Here is a 23,557-nt window from a genome sequence, read left to right as displayed (position 1 = left end):
AAGCCATTACCCTGTTATGATAGGCAGTATTGGTAATGGCAGTCAAACTACTTCCCTATGAACATGGTAAGCAGGCTTGTAATAAGACCTCTTATCTTTAATCTTCTATATTTTAGAATTACACTCTGAGTAACCATAAACTTTAGTGAATGGGGTGAACAATTTTCTCCTTAAGAGTAAATGGATGACAGGTGAGGAGTTGAAGATGCTGAAAATGGGTTAGTTTTCATCTTAAAATGAATGACCTTTGGAGATCAGTTTTTAAAAACCGAGAATGATTTACAGAACTTTTACCTTTAGAGAAGAGTCTTCAAAACATTAGGTGGTGATTTCAGAACAAACAGATATCTAGTTCTCTAGAAATTATTCCTTTTGGTTGAGGGTTCTACTATCTAAAAGCAAATATTTGTATTATTTTGTGAGACAGCTTTTTCAAACCAAGCTAAAGGTCAATGGAGATACTCTACAGTTTTATTTCCTATCGATCCTACAAACTACACAAATCTACAAAGAGGAGAAGGGATCACCTTCTCAATTAAAGAATTTCTTCAAGACCAGGCCATTAACAGGGAGAGAATCTCTCAACCCTGATAAATCTTGCAATATAAAGGTTGAATGGCCTATCTTGTCACAGATCTGAAATGGTCCAAGCCACATTTTCTGAAATTTGGTATGCTTACCTTTATCTTCATGGGCCTTGTCCCATTTGAGAACTAAGTCACCAACTTGGAAGTGTTTGGAATCGGATGAGGTTAAGTCAAAGGATGCTTTGATCATTTGTTGATGTTTGGCGTGAGTGATTCTGGCTTTCTCTCTTTCTTCTTCTAATTTGAGAATCTGGTCATGTCTAAGTTGAATAGAGGAAGAAGGAGTCTCTTCGATGTACTGTACTAGGGCTAAAGAGGGTAGAACAAGATTGGTAGGCAATACTGCTTCTTTTCCATATACTAGATTAAATGGGGAGGAACCTATAGAAGCCTTTTGTGTAACCCTATCAGCCCATAATGCAAACACTAGAGATTTGTGCCAGTTTCTATGATTCTGTTCAACAGTTCGCTTAATGATTTTGATGAGATTTTTATTAGTAGATTCTGCTAAACCATTTCCCTGGGGATAATAATTAGCAGAATATTTCAGTTTAAAACCCCTCTTAATAGCAAAATCATATATAGCATTTCCTGAGAAATAGGAAGCATTATAAAAAACGAGAGCATTTGGGCCACCAAACCTGGTAATGATGAATTGGTCTATGAACTCGATGATTGCCTCTGAATTTGCTGCCTTCAAAGGAATAGCCTCTACCCATTTGGTAAAATAATCGGTAGTAGTGAGGATATACCTGTGTTGTTTGGAAGATGGTGGAGTAATCTCTCCAATGATATCTAATCCCCATTGTTCAAATGGCTGTTCAATATTGACAGGTTGCAGGGGGAAAGTTGATTTCCGTTGTCTTCCACTAGCAGTTTGGCAATTGAAGCATTTTCTTACGTATTCATGAGCATCTCTAAACAGAGTAGGCCAATAATATCCAGCATGAATAACTTTGTGGGCTGTTGTGTCCGCTCCAAAATGTCCTCCCGCTGGCCCATCATGTAGCTCCTGTAAAACCTTTTGAGCTTCAGGTTTCTCAAGACATCTTAACAGGATAGAATCATAATTTTGTCTAAAGAGCACATCATCAATGAGAGTGAAATTCTTCGCTTTTAACCTAATGGCCCTTTTATTTTTGTAAGATAAATTTGGAGGAGCATAACCATTTTTCAAATAAAATATTAAATCTGCATATTGAGATTCAGAATCAGTGACACTTATCTGATTGATTGATTGAGTCTGATCCATGTCGCTTGATTCAGGAATGTTTGATGCTCCTGCCAATATCCTGCAAAAACCTTGGCCCCTAACAATCTTTGCTGGCTTTATTTCTAGGTCATATTCTTGAAGTGCTGTGACCCAATTGGCCCTTCTTTCACCCAGTTCTTTTTGAATTAATAGTTACCTTACCGCTGGGAAAGGGACTATAACTTTCGTGTGAGTTTTCAAAAGAAAGGGCCTGTAATGTTTAACTGCTTTGAACACAGCAAAGGCTTGTTTCTCCACATCGGAATAATTTAGTTCGGCACCCTGAAGATTTGAGCTAAAAAATGAAATGGGTGCTTCCAAGTTGTGAGCATTTAGCTGCGTGAGAACTGCAACATAGGATAGATCGGACGCAACGGTATACAATGTAAAATGATTAGAAAAATTGGGAGTATTCAAGGCTGGGGCATTGATTATTGATTGCTTGATAACATCAAAAGCTTGCTTTTCTTCTAATCCCCACTTGAAGAATGAATTCTTCTTGATCATTGTCTGAAGTGGTAATACAATTTGAGAGAAATCTGGAACAAATCGTTTGACAAAATTAATCTGACCCAAGAATGACTGCATCAATTTTTTATTGTGTGGGAAAGGGATTTCAGAAATTTCCTTAATCCGATCAGGATCAATATAGATGCCATCTTTGGATACTATAAAGCCTAAGAGTTTTCCTTGATCAAGAGCAAAGAAAGACTTCTTTGGGTTTAGAGAAATACCATATCTTTTGCATCGCTGAAAGATTTGATTTAAGTCATGCAAATGATTATATTTCTTTTTAGAATATACAGTAATATCGTCTAGGTAGATGACTACTGATCAATTAATCAACCCTTTGAAGGCTATATCCATGGCTCTCTGGAATGTCGCTCCCGCATTTATGAGTCCAAAAGGCATTTTCTGATATGCATACGTTCCCCATTTTGTTCTGAATGTGGTTTTAAGTTGGTCATCAGGATGAACCAAAACTTAGTTATATCCGGAGAATCCATCAAGAAAGGACATCAATTCAGAGCCTGCTACTGATTGGATAATTTGCTCCATAGTAGGTAACGGGAAATTATCTTTCAAGCTCGCTTTATTGAGGTTCCTGAAATCAATACAGATTCGAATGTCGCCATTCTTCTTCCTGACTGGCACCATATTAGAGACCCAATTTGAATGTCGGACCGGAAAGATAATTTTGGCTTTCAAAAGCTTATTAAGCTCCGACTTTATCTGGGTCTCCAAATTTGGATGTATTTTTCTTAATTTTTGCTGAATTGGTTTCTGATCAGGAAGCATAGGGATGGTATGCTGGATAATAGATGTATCATATGTCTTTAGGTCATCATATTTCCAAGCAAAGACCTGTTTGTTTTTTCTCAATAGTTTAATAAATGCTTCCTTTTCTTCTTGGGAAAGTCCTATTCCTAAGTTGATGTTTTGAGGAGCATCTTCTGTGCCTAGATTTATTAATTCAAACCTAAGGGTGGAACTTTGAAGCTTTGCATTAATTACAGGTTTAAACCTGTCTTTGATATCATAAAGGTCTTCAAGCTTCACCACGGGTTTGGGAATTGAATTTTCTTGAGGCACTTGTTTCATCTGTAGATCGTGATCATCTTCCTCAATGACTTGATTGTCATAGGATTTTTCCGAAGTTAGAAACTGCAAGATATCTTCGTCATGGTTAAATACTCTCCAATTAGTGACATTGTCAGGAATTGAAGGCCTAAAAAGTAATTCTACAGAAAATCTATCAAGGCTGTAGTCTTCGGAAGGTAGAAGCTTAGAAGCTACATTGGCTAGTAGGTCGGCTGTTGAATTTTGTGACCTAGGAATGGAAGAAATGTTGAAGGCTGAAAAGTGTGAGGTAAGATCCTACACTAGCGATTGATAATGCTGAAGGTGAGTTGAAAGGCAATGAATTGCATTTCTGACTTGTTTAACAATGATTTCCGAATCACCGAACACTTTTAGATATCGTACTTCAAGGCCGATCGCTTTATATAAACCCTGGACCAAAGCTTCATATTTGGCTGTGTTATTAGTACACTCAAATTCTAACCTACAAGACAGCATTGTCTTTTCTCCTTGCGGGCTAACCAAAATGCAACCTGCTCCTGAGCCTTCACTGGACTTAGAGCCATCAAAATATAAATACCAAAATAAAGGAGTATTAACAAAAATATCTACATTTTTCTCAGCATCATTAAAACATCTGGACTTATCTGTTTGTGAAAAATTTTCAATTTGAGATGTAAAATGATTGACTGAAAAAGGAGATGGTTGGGCAACAAAGTTGCCAAAGAATGATTCGGACGAATAGTTCCCCAAAATATTGTTGTTGAATGCCACAGGTTGGTTTTCTTGCTCAAATTCAGTAACTGTGTGGGTCATATGCTTCTCCCGATCGATCCTTATTTGATTCAGCTTTCCCTTGTAGGGAAGCCACATATGTGACCAATCTGTGGAAATATACCCATGTAGTTTTTTGGACCAATCTCTGCTTAAAATCAAACCATAAAATTCAGGTATGTCGGCAATTAAGATGTCAATCCTCTGAACTATTCTGGGGTCGGCTGACAACCTGATGGTTACAGAATTAATTTCTCCCACAACCTGCACCTTAGTCCTATCCAGCTGTACAATATGAATGGCAGACTTCTGGGGTTCAATGTTCAGCTTAGAGCAAACTGAAGCTGGCATTATATTAGATGAGGCCCCTGAATCAATTAAACAGTTGTGCAGGTTTCTATTATAAATCTCATAAGTGAGAAGGAAGGGTGGAGTGTGAGAATTTGATTTATCTCCGATTAAAACTGAATCGGTAATTTCAACCATACCTGCAGGAGGCTGGCCTGAATCGTTGGCAGCTCTTGCACTGGGAAGGGGAGTAGAGGGAACAACATTTAATTCTTTAAGAAGTAGCTTTTGTTGATGTTTTAGTTTACTAAGTTCAAACATGGTTATATTTGCCTTAGTTTTCTTCATGTCATCAACAATGTTATATTCCATTGAATCGGATACCACTAGAGTCTTAGATGTTGGAGGAGAACTAGAAGTTGAAGGCTGGTTTTGAGGAACTACTACAGGTGACTTCTTTGGGGGAACTCTTTCTTTTGCTGTAGTAGCACCTGCGCTCCTCTTCTTTGAAGTTGCCTGGGCGGGTTCAGGAGTACTTTTACTTCTTGTAGTAACCGGAAAGGCTTCTTCTTCATTCTCGGTATCAGAGTTTGGGAGTATAAAATCCCACATTCCGTGGCATTCAGCTACTTCTTCTTCATCATCGGTCTGTGAAGATGTTTCCTCTTCGTCTTCTTCTTGGTCTGAATCAGCGTTAGATATAACATTGGGCGGCTTTGATTCGGTTTTCTTAAAAGTTCTAAATGGCCTTTTGCTTGAAGTTTCGGCCACCTGCTTCTTTATCTCAACCATTTCATTAGACATTGTTTTAAGGACCTTTTGTAAACCTTCCATGTCATAGGGGTCCTTCAGGGTTTTCTTCTTGGAATCTTCTTTAAACGAGACTTTTTTAGCTTTTCTATCTTCCAAAGCAGCTTTCTTTTCTAGAGCATTGATGCGCTTTTCAACAGCAAGTGCCTCTCTCATGTTTTCAGCTAAGGTAGGTTTCCCAGCCCTGTCTACAAAAATGGCTATGTTGGCAGGTAGGGCAGTGATATACCATTCGCTTCGGATTTGTTCACTTGGTTTAGAAGCGGTAGGGATTTTATTCAGTAGTTTATTAAATCTGGCATTAAACTCCTTTATTGGTTCCCTGTGCTCTATTCTCAAATTGGAGAGGTCGTTTATTAAAGTTGCTAAGGACCTATCATCTCCATATTTGGTAAGAAACTGCTCTTGACATGTATTCCAACTGGTAATCGAACCAGAAGGTAAGGAAAAATACCAGGATCCTGCTGATCCTTGTAAAGTGTAAGGGAAAAGTCTTACAACAACATCTTGCTCTGTCACTCCTTTTAGGTTAACTGCTAACATAAAGTTGTTGATGTGTTCTTCAGCCTGGGTCCCATCATCTGGATTGAATTTAGGCAGCCATTTTTCGGGAGCATCGGGTAGATCATGCAATGGTCCAGGCATTTTGACTGCTCCTGGCCTAGTCCATGGATCTGCCATTATGATAGCAACAGTGGTTGAGACTACTGCTGGGATTCCAGATGTGTGGGAAGAGATTAAAGATGAGGAGTGAATAGGTTGGGATATTGAGGCTTCTGATCCCTGGTGAACGACAATTTGTAATGGGGGAGTGGATGGTTGACCTCGCAGAGGAGAGAATGCAATGGAGGAGGTGGATGAAAGCCCTTCACTATCAGATCCTTTAGTAATTTTCTTTGCCCTTTTCCTTTTAGGTAAAGGAAACTCAGTGGGTTCAATACCGAGTTTTTCGCTCTGAAGTCTGGTGAGAGGGTGAGTGAGGTTGAACTGCGAAGTCGCACTGCTTTCTGATACCTCAGATTTCTGTGGTGAAATCGAGAAGCTCTGAAGTTTATGGATTAGAGACTGAACTTCAGGTGATTCAAGACTTAATTGTTCTGTGGTATGATGGGTTTGAGCAGTGGTAGTTGATTCCTCTTTTTCTTGTTCGGGTACCGGCGAACCAGTATACAAATGGGAAGATCGAGGGGATTCGGAGGGCGAAGTACTCTTGGAATGGCTTATGGGTTTGGACTTATGTTCCATTCACAGTTGAGGCCCTCCTTCTAGTGCCAATTTTGTTGAGGCCTCGAAAATCGCTGCCACAACAAAGGGGAAACCACCCGGTCCGGACCTTAGTACAGCTCCTTTTCCGTTTGGAATAGTGGCTCCGACTGGGGATAATGGGACCAGTTTCCCAATAATGGATAAAAGTGGGAAGGATGAGTAACTTATGAGGTATGATAGTGATAAGTGAACAACTAAAACTATCAGCGAAATATATATTAACTATAATCTAATCCCGGGACTTATCAATCTTTCCAAGCGTAGCGTTTGATAATCTGTACTTTAAGGCAGGCATATAGATGACCCTAACACTAAAGCATAGACGTTTAAACCATTTAAGATTGCTCTGCATAATTAGTTATGCAGAGCAATAATAGCGAATTACTACACATTGTCATTCATATCATTGCTACATGCATGATTAAAAGAAAGGCATATCACAAAACATCCAATAGTGGAATGAAATGAAGATTTGCTGTTACAGCGCATACATGTATTCAACAATAGCAAAAGATAATAACACAGCAATTCATATGAAAAGAAAGAGGACAGATGCAGATAAAAGTACCATGTAAGCTGCTCAACAATCCATTATATAAATCGCTATGTCGCAGTCCTTCCTTCAAACCAGAAAGCATTCCAAACAAGAGACAATAGTGCACAAATGCATAAAACAGCCTTCTCGTCAAATTAAGGACTATCGGTCGAGTTTCACAAAAGAATATAGGCTGAAGCACAGTAGTGCAAACTTCAGCCTTTAAGTCTATTACAAAATTTTACGACCCTTTCCAAAACAATGAAAGCGTCTATAAATACTAATCTAATCTAAATATCTAAGAAAAACTGAAAAACTATTAAATTGGCATCCATAACTATTTCTCCATCTTTCTTGGCGATCTGGAAGTCGGCAGCAATGCTTCATTCAGTGGGCTCTTTGCCTTTAAACCTCAATTGACATATCGCAAGCATTGGCTCTACTTCCGGTGGAGTGTTGAGACGCGACGTGAGCTGGGCATCATATGTGGCATCCTGAATGTTGGGGATTAGGCACTTGAGAGCATCTGTTAAACACTTAAGAGCCGACCTTTGAGTGTGCGGCTTGATTAGAAAGTGCCAATATGCGTCGGAGGTTAAAGTATTTACTCCAGCGATTAACTTTCTCTTTTCCTCCAGTCCATGATAACTTGTTTGTTCAATCATGTTCGCCGTGGTTATGCTTCCAGGTGTACACTGAGAGATCATGTTGGCCCAATAGAGTGTATTGTTGACCAAATCAATCATATTGTTGGCAATCATTTTACACCTTGAAGCTGCCCTTTCCGCTTTCATCATTTGAGTGTTCCATTCCGTGAAGAGTATGTCTTTGAATGGCTCATAGATCCTAGGCAATTTTGCTTCTTTCCCCACATCAGTATCTTGCCAATCAAGATATGAAGTTATGGTTTCTTCGGTCTGATCTAGCTCATTTCTGGCTTTTTCAATTTGCTGACATACTGCTGTAGATACTTCACATAATGGCTCAGCCTCAGTTAGTTGTTGGCACAAGAGTCTAACCTGAGAGATTAATGCATTATTTATTTGAGCTGCCTCTGCTCTGAAATCTTCGACTTTCTTAGTGCCCTTGATATCTTCGAGCTGTGCTAATAGTTGAGCGATTTGCTCATCCTTTGACTTCATCATTAGCTCGTTTGCCGCTTTCAATTGTGCCAATACCTCCGTTAATTCTTTCTGCTTCTGGATTGCGCTCTGATCAATCCTCTGTTTTTCAGTCTGTAGTTGCTAGGTTAATACATTGTTTGCTTGCTGTTGCGCCAACAACTGCTCTTCTACCTGTGCTTCCTTGTTTCGCGCTTCGGCTACTTCTGCTTGCAATGCACAAATTTCCTGGTCCTTAGTCTTTAACAAAAGACTTACCTCCGATGCTTTATCAATAGTTGCTACAGAATAAGCTCCCGCATACTGCGATAGCTTAGTTAGATCATCAGAGGGGTCCAATTCTTCCTTCCAGACTACATTCCCCGTGACTGTCTGGTCAGGAAAGATGGAAGGTTGATCAAGCCTTCATCTCTTCCTTGAGCGCTTAACAACTTCTTTGTGCCTAGGGCTGTAGAAAACGTCCAGGGGAGGAATATCTTCCACCTGGAGCACAATCTGATTGGAAGGGTCTTTGGTGATTACCTCGAGCTCCTTTGAAATGGGTGGGCCACTGGTTCCACTTAGAACCTGAGAAGAAGTGGTGTCTGGTGCGTCTTTGGAGCCTTCCTTTCCACTGATAATGGAATCGAATTGATTCCATTGTTTCAGCAATTCAGGATCTATGGAGGTCTGGGATTTACTCTTCTCCTTTTCTTGTTCCAACCTCTTTTGCTCCTCCAACTCTTTCTGCTGTTGTTCTTCTAACTCCTTTCTCTGTTTCTCTTCTTTCTTATCCGCTAATTCCTTTTTCTGCCTATCTGCCAGTTCTTTCCTTTGTTTTTCTTCTTCTTCCTTCTTCTGCTGTTCCTCCATCTGCTTCTGCTTTCTCTGTTCTTGTTCCTTCTGCTCTTTCTGCTGCTGATCCATTTGCTCCTTTCTCTGCTTCTCTGCCTACTGCTTCTCTTGCCTTTCCTCCTGTTGTTTCTTTTGTTCCTTATTTATAGCAGGAGGTTGGCTTGTCTGTTTCTGACTAGGCTCACTTGAGGAGGACGCTGAGGTTAATGACGATAAATCTAGAGGCAGAATTTGCAACCTCTGCTCTCTAAGTTTATTGAACTCAGTTAAATTCTCATCATTGTATCTCATCTTGGCAAGCTGCTTGGTTTGGCTTATTGAATCGGCAGCTGCGAACAGGTCATCAAACTCATCCTCTTGATGGTCAATCTTAGTCAGTTTGGCCTGTTCTAGGGCAATGAAAGCAGTCTTCTTAGGATCATAGAGTCTGGCTGGCATAGTGGGCAGGGATAAAGCTTGCATCTTTATAGCCTCCTTTTCTGCATGCTGAAGATTATGCAGAGTAAAAACACCCATCCTCAAGGGAAAAGAAGGCCAGCCCCTCTTCTTCTCTTTCTTGAGAGTTTGAGTGACACTCTCAGCCATAATTTGGTAGGAGATCTCTCGGGCTAACAGTTTGTCTGGAACATATAGAGGGAGAACATGCGGCTTGGCTTGGCTTCCATAAACCCTAATATAGGTAAAGTGCTCTTCTCCAAACCATCCTGCTACAGCTGGTAAGTCGAAGGAAGCGAGATAGGAGATTTTGGGAATAGGCCGATCAAAAATGGAATAATGAATGGGAACCATAAAACCATTGCAAATTTGATATAAATGGTCCTTGTAAGAGGACTTCCATAATTTCCGATGATACAAATGAATGGGCGAAGGGTCTTGGGTGGTCCATCTCCAACCGAGGATGGGAAACTCAGAGTTAAAACACAATGTGTCCATAATGTAGGCGCTATAATAAAATGGAGGGATTTTCCTTTCGGTGACTACAGATTTAGCTCTAAAATCCCGAACAGCTACAGTCAATTTATCAGAAAGAATGGTGGCCCAATCCATGATAAAACTATTAACAGCTGCTTCCATTAGGGGAACCATTTCTATATCGAAATTGGCAGAATCATGTAATCCCCATAGCCTACACATCATAATTCTCGCATAGCAATAGGGAGAAGCCAAGGAATCGACGAAGTACTTACCCGAGCTTTCGTGCTTGTGTTTGGTCGGGTTCTGCCTCCAATCCCGAATGGGCTCAGATGGTACTTCATTCTCAGCTGCAAACTTCTCCACGAAGTCTTTGTTGTAGATTTTCTCTGGCTCAGGCAAATGATACATTTCCCTCAGGTGCTCTAGCTTGAACGACCTGAAAATCCGTCCGTCTCTTGTGTGGAACGTTCTGTCAATGATTGGAATTTTCTCAATTGCCCATCGCACTACATCAGTGTAGGGAAGGACTTGCTCTCTGGCCGCTATTCTGTGAAGAAAGGAATCAGCCAACTCTTTGAGAGTTGCATCAGACTTTTTGAGTGAGTCTGCAGTAGCCACTGTCACTGAAACTTGCGGTTGCTCAGCTTCTAGTAAATTATATGTGCCCTGCCATGTAGTCTTGTTAAGACCAGTGCACGTAGTATCTGAAATGAGGCCTTTTTTCTTATTTGCGGCAGCTTGACCTGCTACAGGTGTAACAGCAGAGCCCGTAGCCCTCTTGGATCTTTTCCCCATCATGCTTAAGCTTCTCTCAAAAGCCGAATCCTACACAATTGCAAGAGAAATCGTAACAACATAATAGCAATAACGCTTCACGGTGGGATAGATATATCATTTGAAGCGTGGGGAGACTAATTCTCAAAAGTGGCTGCGGATTCAATCAGTAGGCAGATATTGCAGATGCATTAATGGTGATTTGAGGCCTGCTACCCATTAAATGTGATGATTACACCGTTATCCGGGTGAATGACTCACTTAAGCGTGCAACAGATATTCTGGCGGTTAAACGCAGGTGTTCATTAATCGAAGGGGCAAAATCTTTTAAATACACACGCATTACCTTATCCCTTGCATTAACGGCATTTTGGGATTCGCGCTTTGTCAACCAGATATGAATATAAAATTAAAGCTTTAAGTGATGGCTTTTAAGACTGCCGACCACCGTTGAGCGATATCACATCGCTTCGGGGAATAGGTGCTGCACAATTATCACCAAATGATCGTGCCGACAGCCGATAAGCGATATCGCATCGGGCTAGCGCATGGAAACAGAAGTAGGCGCATATACAATGGTTTGGGGTTACCGATTGCGATATCGCATCGCATCGGGGGTAGGAACCGGGTGCCTCACCGAAGTACGTGGAATTCTGCCGACGGCCGATAGCGATATTGCATCGGGTCGGGATTTAAATCATAAAGCGGTTTCGCATGAGGTATCGCCGATAGCCGATCGCCGATATCGCGTCGCGTCGGGACATGAGTTATGTGCCGTTAGTGGTGTGCATGTAACATTGCCGATCGCCGATAGCGATATCGCATCGGCGGAGACCAAAATGCCATTTGAATGCATCTCTCATGTTGTTGCGATATGCGATCTTGCGATCGCTTTATCGCAATAACAAAAGATTATTTATTATTTGAAACATTGATGTCCCAAAAAGGCTTAAATACATGAAAACTCGTTTGATTATCCAGCCTTTTTGAACATACAAGTATTGATGCCAAAATTTTATAAAAAGGGACCCATTCCATATGTTAATTTTTTGTAAATAAGAATGATATGAAATGGGGGGTTGTTGTAGGGCACAACATGACCCGAGGTTGGCTTTGTGCACGTTCATGCAGCTCGTTTGCCTGCTCTCCCTTTTTGCTTCGTTTCGGTCGTTCCGGCGCCCATGCGAAATCGTTCGGGCGGGTCGTTTGAGGGCGCCCATTTGAACTCGTTCGGGCGGGTCGTTCGGGCGAGGGCTTGCCCCGACGAATGAGCCCATATGAAAAATACTAAGTTGTGACCTGAGGTTGGCTTTGTGCACGTTTGTGCAGCTCCTTTTCCCGACTCTCCCTTGTCGCTTTGTTTCGGTTGTTCAGGCATCCATGCAAAATCGTTCGGGCGGGTCATTTGAGGGCGTCCGTGTGAACTCGTTCGGGTGGGTCATTCGGGTGAGGGCATGCCCGGGCGAATGAGCCCATATCAAAAATGCTAAGTTGTGACCCGAGGTTCGCTTTGTGCACGTTCGTGCAACTCGTTTGCCCGGCTCTCCCTTGTCGCCTCATTTCGATCGTTCAGGCGCTGATGCAAAATTGTTCGGGTGGGTCGTTTGAGGGCGCCCGTGTGAACACATTTGGGTGGGTCGTTTGGGCGAGGGCGCGCCCAGGCGAACGAGCCCGTATCAAAAATGCTAAGTTGTGACCAGAGGTTGGCTTTGTGCACGTTCGTGTAGCTCGTTTTCCCGACTCTCCCTTGTCGCTTCATTTCGATCGTTCCAGCGCCCATGCAAAATCATTCGGGCGAGTCATTTGAGGGCACCCATGTGAACTCATTCGGGTGGGTCGTTCGGGCGAGGGAGCACCTGGGCGAATGAGCCTGTATCAAAAATGCTAATTTGTGACCCGAGGTTGGCTTTGTGGATGTTCGTGCAACTCCTTTGCCCGACTCTCCCTTGTCGCTTCGTTTCGGTCGTTCGGGCGGGTCGTTTGAGGGCGTCCGTGTGAACTCATTCGGGCGGGTCATTCGGGTGAGGGCGCGCCCGGGCGAACGAGCCCGTATCAAAAACTGCTAAGTTGTGACCGAAGGTTGGCTTTGTGCACGTTCGTGCAGCTCGTTTTCCTGGCTCTCCCTTGTCGATTCGTTTCGATTGTTCGGGCACCCATGCAAAATCGTTCGGGCGGGTCGTTTGAGGGCGCCCATGTGAACTTGTTTGGGCGGGTCATTCAGGAGAGGATGCGCTCAGGCGAACGAGCCTGGATCAAAAATGCTAAGTTGTGACCCGAGGTTGGCTTTGTGCACCTTCATGCAGCTCGTTTTCCCAGCTCTCCCTTGTCGCTTCGTTTCGGTCGTTCGGGCACCCATGCAAAATCGTTCGAGCGGGTCATTTGAGGGCGCCCGTGTGAACACATTCGGGCGGGTCGTTCAAGCGAGGGCGCGCCCAGGCAAACGAGCCCATATCAAAAATGCTAAGTTGTGACCCGAGGTTGGGTTTGTGCACATTCGTGCAGCTCGTTTTCCCGGCTCTCCCTTGTCGCTTCATTTCAGTCGTTCGGGTGGGTCGTTTGAGGGTGTCCATGTGAACTCGTTCGGACAGGTCGTTCGGGTGAGGGCACACCTGGGCGAATGAGCCCATATCAAAATTGCTAAGTTGTGACCCGAGGTTGGCTTTGTGCACATTCGTGCAGCTCGTTTACCCGACTCTCCGTTGTCACTTCGTTTTGGTCGTTCGGGTGTCCATGCAAAATTGTTCAGGCAGGTCGTTTGAGGGCGTCCGTGTGAAATCGTTCAGGCGGGTTGTTCGGGTGAGGGCACGCCTGGTCGAACTAGCCCGTATAAAAAAATGCTATGTTGTGACCCGAGGTTGGCTTTGTGCACATTCGTGCAGCTCGTTTGCCTGGCTCTCCCTTGTCGCTTCGTTTCGGTCGTTCGGTTGCCCTTGCAAAATCGTTTGGGCGGTTCAGTTGAGGGCGTCCCTCTAAACTCATTCGGGCGGGTCGTTCGGGCGACGACGCACCCGGGTGAACGAGCCCGTATCAAAAATGCTAATTTGTGACCCAAGGTTAGCTTTGTGCACGTTCGTGCAGCTCATTTGCCCGGCTCTCCCTTGTCGCTTTGTTTCGGTCGTTCGGGCGGTACGTTTGAAGGCGTCCGTGTGATATTTTTCGGGCGGGTCGTTCGGGTGAGGGCACGCCCGGGCGAACAAGCTCGTATAAAAAATGCTAAGTTGTGACCCGCGGTTGGCTTTGTGTACGTTCGTGCAGCTCGTTTGCCCGTCTCTCCCTTGTCGCTTCGTTTTGGTCATTCGGGTGGGTCGTTTGAGGGCGTCCGTGTGAACTCTTTCGGGCGAGGGCGCGCCTGGGCGAATGAGCCTGTATCAGAAAATTATAAGTTGTGACCCGTGGTTGGCTTTGTGCATGTTCGTGCAACTCATTTTCTCGGCTCTCCCTTATCGTTTCGTTTCGGTCATTCTGGCGCCCATGCAAAATTGTTCAGGCAGGTTGGTTGAGGCCGTCCGTGTGAACTTGTTCGGGCAGGTCGTTCGGGTGATGGCACGCCCGGGCGAACGAGCCCATATAAAAAATGCTAATTTGTGACCCGAGGTTGGCTTTGTGCACGTTCGTGCAGCTCGTTTTCCCGGATCTCACTTGTTGCTTCGTTTTGGTCATTCAAGCGGGTCGTTTGAGGGAGCACGTGTGAACTCATTTGGGTGAGGGCGTGCCCAGGCGAACGAGCCCATATCAAAAAATTCTAAGTTGTGACCCGAGGTTGGCTTTGTGCATGTTTGTGCAGCTTGTTTTCCCAGCTCTCCATTGTCGCTTCGTTTCGGTTGTGCGGGCGCCCATGCAAATTTGTTCGGGCGAGGGCGTGCATGAGCCAACGAGCCCATATCAAAAATGCTAAGTTGTGACTCGAGGTTGGCTTTGTGCATGTTTGTGCTGCTCATTTGCATGGCTCTCCCTTTTTGCTTTGTTACAGTCGTGCGGGGTCCCATGCAAATTCCAGATGATACGAGCGACAGGTTTTCTTTCCGTGTGAAAGGTGGGTTGGTAATCGAGTTGTGTTTTCACATGTGCCTAAACGATGGCCTTTGGTCATTTGTAGGGTTGCCGATTTTCATCTTCTCCCCATCCCCACTCGGTAGCGCATGAGTGGTAATGTTGGCTACACTCGTCTTGGGAGGCATATGTGAACAATTCCCCTTCGGCTCTCCAAGTTCTTGGAGCTATATGGGCTGTTGTGGTGTGGCTACTTGGCTCGTCCTGGTCCCCGCGTGTCCCTCCAGATGATACCAGCGACAGGTTTTCTTTCCGTGTGAAAGGTGGGTTGGTAATCGAGTTGTGTTTTTGGGTTTGCCTGAACGATGGCCATGGGTCGTTTATAGGGCTGCTGATTTTCATCTTCTCTACATCCCAACTCGGTAGCGCATGAGCGGTAATGTTGGCATGCTTGTCCTAGGAGGCATATGTGAACAATTCCCCTTCCTCTCCCCTAGTTCTTGGAGCTGCATGGGCTGTTGTGGTGTGGCTCCCTGGCTCATCCTGGTCCCCTCGTCCCCCTCCAGATAATACCAGCGACAATTTTTCTTTCCGTGTGAAAGGTGGGTTTGTAATCGAGTTGTGTTTTCGCATTTCCCTTAACTATGGCCTTAGGTCACTTGTAGGGCGGCCGATTTTCATCTTCTCTCCATCCCCACTCGGTAGTGCATGAGCGGTAATGTTGGCCATGCTCATCTTGGGAGGCATATGTGAACAATTCCTCTTCCGCTCTCCAAGTTCTTGGAGCTATATGGGCTGTTGTGGTGTGGCTCCTTGGCTCATCTTGGTCCCCACATGCCCCTCCAGATGATACCAGCGACAGGTTTTCTTGCCGTGTGAAAGGTGGGTTGGTAATTGAGTTGTGTTTTTGAGTTTGCTTGAACGATGGCCTTGGGTCGTTTGTAGGGCGGCCGATTTTCATCTTCTCTCCATCCCCACTCGGTAGCGCATGAGCGGTAATGTTGGCCAGGCTTAGCCTGGGAGGCATATGTGGACAATTCCCCTTCTGCTCTCCAAGTTCTTGGAGCTGTATGCGCTGTTGTGGTGTGGCTCCCTGGCTCGTCCTGGTCCCCTCGTGCCCCTCCTGATGATACCAGCGACAGGTTTTCTTTCCGTATGAAAGGTGGGTTGGTAATCGAGTTGTGTTTTCGTGTTTGCCTGAACGATGGCCTTGGGTAATTTGTAGGGTGGCCGATTTTCATCTTCTCTTCATCCCCACTCGGTAGCGCATGAGCGGTAATGTTGGTCATGCTCGTCCTGGGAGGCATATGTGAACAATTCCCCTTCCGCTCTCCAAGTTCTTGGAGCTGTATGGGCTATTGTGGTGTGGCTCCCTGGCTCGTCCTAGTCCCCTCGTGCCTCTCTATATGATACCAGCGGCAAGTTTTCTTTCCGTTTGAAAGGTGGGTTGGTAACCGAGTTGTGTTTTCACGTTTGCTTGAACGATGGCCTTGGGTTACCTGTAGGGCGGCCGATTTTCATCTTCTCTCCATCCCCACCCGGTAGTGCATGAGCGATAATGATGGCCAAGCTCGTCATGGGAGGCATATGTGAACAATTCCCCTTCCGCTCTCTAAGTTCTTGGAGCTGTATGGGTTGTTGTGTTGTGGTGTGGCTCCCTGGCTTGTCCTGGTGACAGTTTTTCTTTCCGTGTGAAAGGTGGATTGGTAATCGAGTTGTGGTTTCGAGTTTGCCTGAACGATGGCTTTGGGTCGTTTGTTGGGTGGCTGATTTTCATCTTCTTTAAATCCCCACTTAGTAGCGCATGAGTGGTAATGTTGCCCATGCTCGTCACGGGAGGAATATGTGGACAATTTCTCTCTAAGTTCTTGGAGCTGTAGGGGATGTTGTGGTTTGGCTCCCTGGCTCGTCTTGGTCCCCTTGTGCCCCTCTAGATGATACCAATGATAGGTTTTCTTTCCATGTGAAATATGGGTTGGTAATCAAGTTGTGTTTTCAGGTTTGCTTGAAGGATGGCCTTGGGTCGTTTGTAGGGTGTCCGATTTTCATCATCTCTCCATCCCCACTCGGTAGCGCATGAGCGGTAATGTTGGCCATGCTCGTCCCAGGAGGCATACGTGAGCAATTCCCCTTCTACTCTCTAAGTTCTTGGCATTGTATGGGTTGTTGTGGTGTGGCTCCTTGGCTTGTCCTGGTCCCCCTCATGCCCCTCCAGAAGATACCAGTGACAGGTTTTCTTTCTGTGTGAAAGGTGGGTTGGTAATCGAGTTGCTTTGTCGGGTTTTCCCGAACGATGGCCTTGGGTCATTTGTAGGGCGGTCGATTTTCGTCTTCTCTCCATCCTCGCTCGGTAACACATGAGCGGTAATGTGGGCCATGCTCATCCCCATCCCTCTTTCCCATCCCAACGATAAGAATGTTGAAAGCTTTCTCGGTGCTCCTTTGAGCCTTCATTTTTGCAGTCCCAGATGGAAGCCCCAAAACTCCATCATTGCCTATGTCGCTATCGTGCCCCTCTGTTGTTGCGAATAGAGAATTTTGATTGGGCTAGGTAGACATTTTTGGCTCCATTGAAATTGGCTCCTCGTTATATTGTTCACCTCCTCCCTATTTGGTGTGGAGGGTTTTGCTCTTCGTGTGAGAGGTGGGTTGGTAATTGAGTTGGTTTTTCGGGTTTGCCTCAAGAATGGCCTTGGGTCGTTTGTAGGGTGTCCGATTTTCATCTCCTCTCCATACCCACTCGGTAGCGCATGAGTGGTAATGTTGGCCATGCTTGTCTCGGGAGGCATATGTGAACAATTACCCTTCTGCTCCAAGTTTTGGGAGTTGTATGGGTTGTTGTGGTGTGGCTCCTTGTGATGGCTAGCCTCTTCATTATTCGGCTGTTTATGGTGCCGGTGTCTTGTGCTTGTACTCTTTCCATGTTGGCATTGTTGGTTGAGATGCATACATTTAAGAGGGACGTGGAAGGGTTTTGGTTGTAAACCACCTACCCTCCCTCTTGCTTGCTTTTTCCGTCAGGCGATGTGAGGTGTTGTTCTCCTTATTGTAAAGTCAAGGGTTGGCATTCCTTTCAAAGTGCACATCGTTCATGGTTGCGTTGGCTTTGAGGTTTTGATAAATGTGTTGGCCCATATGTTTGATCGAGGGGTTGGCTTTTCCCTTGCATCTTGCGTGCATGGCAGGCTTTTGCGTTTGGAAATGTTAAGTCACAACGTTTATGGGTATTTGTTGTTTCAATTATGTATGCGCTCCTGGTCCAATGGGGAGGAGGCTTGCTATGTCAATGGTGGGGGCTATCTGGAAAAAGGATTTCGAGGTGGAACGCTTCGACCTCCCTCCTTTGTGTGGAGGTAGCCGTAGGGAAAAGTATTCATCGTCCAGTCGGTAAAGCTGTGGGAAATCTCCTAGGTTGCCTGTACGTAGGGTGCGGGGGGTGCGGGGCTGCCCCATCCCTCCTCCTGTTTGGATATGTTCTTGTATTATGTAGTGAGCCTCTTGATTTGCGTTTATTTCCTTCCTTTGCCTTCGCATCGTGGTTGTCGCAGGCTGTCAAGTGATCGATGTCCATCATTGCTGCTGTCTGGGTGGACTCCTAGGTAACCTCGGTGCGTGGCATGGAGGGTCGGGGGGCATTTCTAAAAGAGGTTGTGGGCTCGCTTGGTCTTGTTGTTTTGTTTCCTTCTGTTTCCTCTCTGCATTGAGGCTGCCACAGGCGATCATGCGATCGAGGTCCATCGTTTCTGCTGTCCGGGTGGACTCCTAGGTGGCCTCTCTGTGGGGAGGGTTGGGGGGCACTTGTTGTTTCAATTGTGTATGCGCTCGTGGTCCAATGGGGAGGAGGCTTGCTACTATAGTCATCGATGGTGGGGGCTATCTGGAAGAAGGATTTCGAGGTGGAACGCTTCGACCTCCCTCCTTTGCGTGGAGGTGGCCGTAGGGGAAAATTATTCATTGCCCAGTTCGTAAAGCTATGGGAAATCTCCTAGGTTGCCTGTACATAGGGTGCGTGGGGTTCGGAGCTGCCCGATCCCTCCTCCTGTTTGGATATGTGTTCTTGTATTGTGTAGCAACCCTCTTGATTTGCATTTACTTCCTTCCTTTGCCTTCACATCATGGTTGCCATAGGCGGTCAAGTGATCGAGGTCCACCATTGCTGCTGTCACGGGTGGACTCCTAGGTGGCCTCGGTGCATGGCGTGGAGGGTCAGGGGGCATTTCTAAGAGAGGTTGTGGGCTCGATTGGTCTTGTTTTATTTCCTTCTATTTCCTCTCTGCATTGAGGCTGCCGCAGGTGATCATGCGATCGAGGTCCATCATTGCAGCTGTCCGGGTGGACTCCTAGGTGGCCCCTGTGCGCGGAAGGGAGGGGTTGGTTGGGGGGAATTTCTAAGGGAGGTTGCGAGCTCGGTTTGTCTTGTATGATTTCCTTCCCTTGCCTTTTTGTCGAGGCTACCGCAGGCAATCATCCGATCGAGGTCCACTGTTGTTCTGTCCGGGTGGACTCCTAGGTGGCATTGGTGCGAGGCGGGGAGGTTTGTATGGCCTCTCTATGATAGGATTTGTGTGGTCAGTCATCCTATTTTTATTTCCTTCCTTTTCCTTCGCATCGAGGTTGCCGCGGGGGTTAGGAGATCGAGGTCCATCGTTGCTGCTGTCCGGGTGGATTCCTAGGTGGCCTCGGTGCGTGGGTGGGGAGGGTTGTGGCTCATTTGTAATATAGAGGTTGTGTGGTTGGTCGTTCTCCATTTGTTTCCTTTGCATCGAGGCTGCCGCAGGCGATCGGGTGATCGAGGTCCATCGTTGCTGCTGTCCGGGTGGACCCCTAGGTGCCTCGGTGCGGGGCGTGGAGGCCTTTGGAGGCATTTCTAAAGGAGTGGGTGAGTGATCGCTCGTTTTCTTGTTGGTTGGGCTGAGGATGCAAACTTCGGAGTGGCCTTGGTGTGTTGTGGCTCGGCAGGTCTACCCATTGCCATGTCCTTGGCATGTTGCGTGTCCTTCCTTCTTGGGATGCAAGAGGTGCAACGCATAAAAGTTTTACGTGATATTTTGATGTCTCTTTGACTTGATGGGTGTTCAGGTTGGCTCTCGGTAAGAGAGCGCCTGGAACACCCTTTGAAGTGGGAGGGTGCTACCTGGTTGATCCTGCCAGTAGTCATATGCTTGTCTCAAAGATTAAGCCATGCATGTCTAAGTATGAATTAATTCAAACTGTGAAACTGCGGATGGCTCATTAAATCAGTTATATTTTTTTTTATGGTACCATACTACTCGGATAACCATAGTAATTCTAGAGCTAATACGTGCACCAAGTCCCGACTCTTTGGAAGGGATGCATTTTTTAGATAAAAGGTCGGCGCGGGCTTGCCCGCTTCTCCGGTGAATCATGATAACTCGACAGATTGCACAGCCCTTGTGCTGGCGATGCTTCATTTAAATTCATGCCCTATCAACTTTCAATGGTAGGATAGAGGCCTACCATGGTGGTGACGGGTGACGGAGAATTAGGGTTCGATTCCGGAGAGGGAGCCTGAGAAACAGCTACCACATCCAAGGAAGGCAGCAGGCGCGCAAATTACACAATCCTAACATGGGGAGGTAGTGACAATAAATAACAATACTAGGCTCATCGAGTCTGGTAATTGGAATGAGTACAACCTAAATCCCTTAATGAGGATCCATTGGAGGGCAAGTCTGGTGCCAGCAGCCATGGTAATTCTAGCTCCAATAACGTATATTTAAGTTGTTGCAGTTAAAAAGCTCGTAGTTTTATCTTGGGTCGATCGTAAAGGTTGGTCGGCCTACTCAGTGTGCACCTGCCCTTCCGTCCCTTTTATCGACGGCGTGCTCCTGGCCTTAATTGACTGGGTCGCAGTTCCAGCACTGTTACTTTGAAAAAATTAGAGTGCTCAAATCAAGATTATGCTCTAAATACATTAGCATGGAATAACGTGATACGAGTCTGGTCCTATTGTGTTGGCCTTCGGGACTGGAGTAATGATTAATAGGGACTGTTGGGGGCATTCGTATTTCATTGTTAGAGGTGAAATTCTTGGATTTATGAAAGACGGACCACTACGAAAGCATTTGCCAAGGATGTTTTCATTAATCAAGAACGGAAGTTGGGGGATCGAAGACGATCAGATACCGTCCTAGTCTCAACCATAAACAATGCCGACCAGGGATCGACGGATGTTGCTCTAAGGACTCCGCCAACACCTTCTGAGAAATCAAAGTGTTTGGGTTCCGGGGGGAGTATGGTCGCAAGGCTGAAACTTAAAGGAATTGATGGAAGGGCACCACCAGGAGTGGAGCTTGCGGTTTAATTTGACTCAACACGGTGAAACTTACCAAGTCCAGACATAGTAAGGATTGACAGATTAAGAGCTCTTTCTTGATTCTATGGGTGGTGGTGCATGGCCTTTCTTAGTTGGTGCAACGATTTGTCTGGTTAATTCTTATAACGAATGAAACCTCAGCCTGCTAACTAGCTACGTGGAGGTTCCCCTTTGCGGCCAGCTTCTTAGAGGGACTATGGTCATTTAGGCCATGGAAGTTTGAGGCAATAATAGGCCTGTGATGCCCTTAGATGTTATGGGCCGCATGCACGCTACACTCATGTAGCTAATGAGTTTTTATTCCTCGTTCGAGAGGATCGGGAAATCTTCTCAAATTGCATCGTGATGGGGATAGACCATTGCAATTATTGGTCTTCAACGAGGAATTCCTAGTAAGCGCGTGTCATCAACTCGTGTTGACTACGTCCCTGCCCTTTGTACACACCACCAATCGCTCCCACTGGTTGAATGATCTGGTGAAGTGTTTGGATTGCGTCGACGATGGTGGTTCGCTGCCGTCGACGTCATGAGAAGTTCATTGAACCTTATCATTTAGAGGAAGGAGAAGTCGTAACAAGGTTACCGTAGATGATCCTGCGGTAGGATCATTGATAGTAGGGGTTTTCTTTTTTGGTTCAGGTTGGTTGGGTTTTGATTGCAATGTGGGACTTTGTGGTGCATCTTTAGGGGAGCGAGTTTGGTGTTTGGCAGGAACATTGTTGGTTGCTTTTCTCGAGGTAACTATGCTTGTTTTTTCATGTGTGCTTGCAAGCCATGCTTGTGCTTGTCCCACCCATCCTTTGTTTTTCTTCCCCCCAATGTGTTTCTGCAGGGGGTTCGGAAGCTTATTTCTTGGGAGCCCTTCCGAAGATTTGTTCGGCCGAGCATGGTTGCTACAGAGTTGAGTGGCTCAGTAAATACGATGGATAAATTCTAACTCATTTGTAGCGGCGGTGCTCGGTATTTTGTTCGTTGGAAGGCATGGGCCAAGGGTGCAGGCTTCCATAGTTGGTTCTCTCGAAAAGGCGGCAGCGGTTGATGTGTTGCTTGGGTGAGATTTTTCGCTGGTGGTTGCGTCGAGGGAGTGGTTGCGTGCGCCTAATATCTCATACCTTCCGTAAGGCGAGATTGTCAGGGTGCGGTCAGTATGGGATGGATGAAGAGTGGTTCAACCCATTGGGCTGGCCACCCTAGTCCCTCCCGATCATTCCTCGACATGACCTCGCGGAAGGGTTGGGTGTCGAGGTAATGAAAAACCTATCCCTCGGTCTGAGCTCCATCGAGATCGCAATTTTCCCCACCAACAGGCATGAGGGTGGCAATTTTATCTCGTGCCTTTGCCATCAAGGGAATTCCTCGTCCTCTCATGACCCACTCCCCTTCTGAGGGAAAACGAAGTAGCTGGTTGTGTCTTTGTTCCTCCCTTTGGATTGTGGGTTTTTTGTGGGACTTGCGTCATTTCTTTATTTAGTGGTGTTCGCTTTGCGAACATCCCTCTCTCTAGTGGCCTTGCACCATCAATGTATTTGTGGCCCGTGGCTTTCTCCAGCGTTGAGTGTCGGCCCGTGACAACTCCTCTTTGGAGTTTGATTATTTGACCCCCGTTGACTCTCTCGTTGGAAAGGTTGTTGGGTGTTTTGTACACGGATGGGTGCAAGAGCGGGGTGGGTTTGTGTTATTGGCAGCAGTCTATTTGTCATTTGAAACCTTGTGCCACTGGGTTGGGGGGAGGTGCACCTCTCAGTGATGTGCTCCAGACACTCGTCTCATCGTGGCCCTTGTCATTTCTGTTGGTCAATTTTAGGTTGTGATTTATTTTCATGGTTGTTTGTTATGTTGTAAAGCTGGAAAGGGTGTTGTGCTGAATTCATGTGGGAGGGTGTGAAGAGGCAGGACGCTTTTTTGATTGGGTGCCTTGTTTGATTTCTTTTTGGTTAGCTGACATCTACTCAGCGTGCTATTGAGCTTCTCACTTTTATTGGGATATTTGTTTCTTTGGTGTTGTTTTCTTCCCTTCTTCCTTTTGCCCCTAGCTTTACGGAGGAGAGGTGGGATTGTTGTGGATTGGTGTTCGGGAAGGACAAAAAGCAGTGCGAGTTCCCAGGGTGGCCACCCTAGTCCTTCTCGATCCTCGTCCCCTGCAGTTCCCCCCATTTTCAGAAGGAATGAGGTTTGGGAAGCTTGTTCTCTATTTGAGCCTCCCCTTGTGAGTCGGTAGCCATGTTTTATATCTCTTTCTTTCTTGTTTTTTTCTTCCCTTCTTGCTTTTGGCCCCTTAGCTTTACGGAGAAAAGGTGGGATTGTTGTGGATTGGTGTTCAGGAAGGAAGAAAAGCACTGCGAGTTCTGAGGGTGGCCACCCTAGTCCTTCTCGATCGTCGTCCCCTGTAGTTCCCCCCCTTTTTGCGAAGGCACGGGGGTGGGGAAGCTTGTTATCTGTTCGAGCCTCCCCCTGTGGGCCGGTGGACACATTTGATATCTCTCTTTCTTTCAT

General features: G+C 45.7%; 1 non-coding gene across 1 annotated transcript; it reads left to right on the top strand.

Moving 5' to 3' along the window:
- Positions 1-19,858: 19,858 nt before the first annotated feature.
- LOC149254604 (18S ribosomal RNA) lies at positions 19,859-21,675 on the top strand. Its single transcript, XR_016267685.1, has one exon. It is a non-coding gene; the product is annotated as an 18S ribosomal RNA (ribosomal RNA).
- Positions 21,676-23,557: the final 1,882 nt, after the last annotated feature.

This window comes from Pinus tabuliformis, chromosome 7 (assembly GCF_031772625.1).
Source record: "Pinus tabuliformis cultivar Carrire ecotype Pingquan chromosome 7, CPIR1, whole genome shotgun sequence".
NCBI lineage: Eukaryota > Viridiplantae > Streptophyta > Pinopsida > Pinales > Pinaceae > Pinus > Pinus tabuliformis.
Note: the sequence above shows the minus strand (reverse complement) of the source record. Positions and strands in the feature narration are given on the sequence as shown.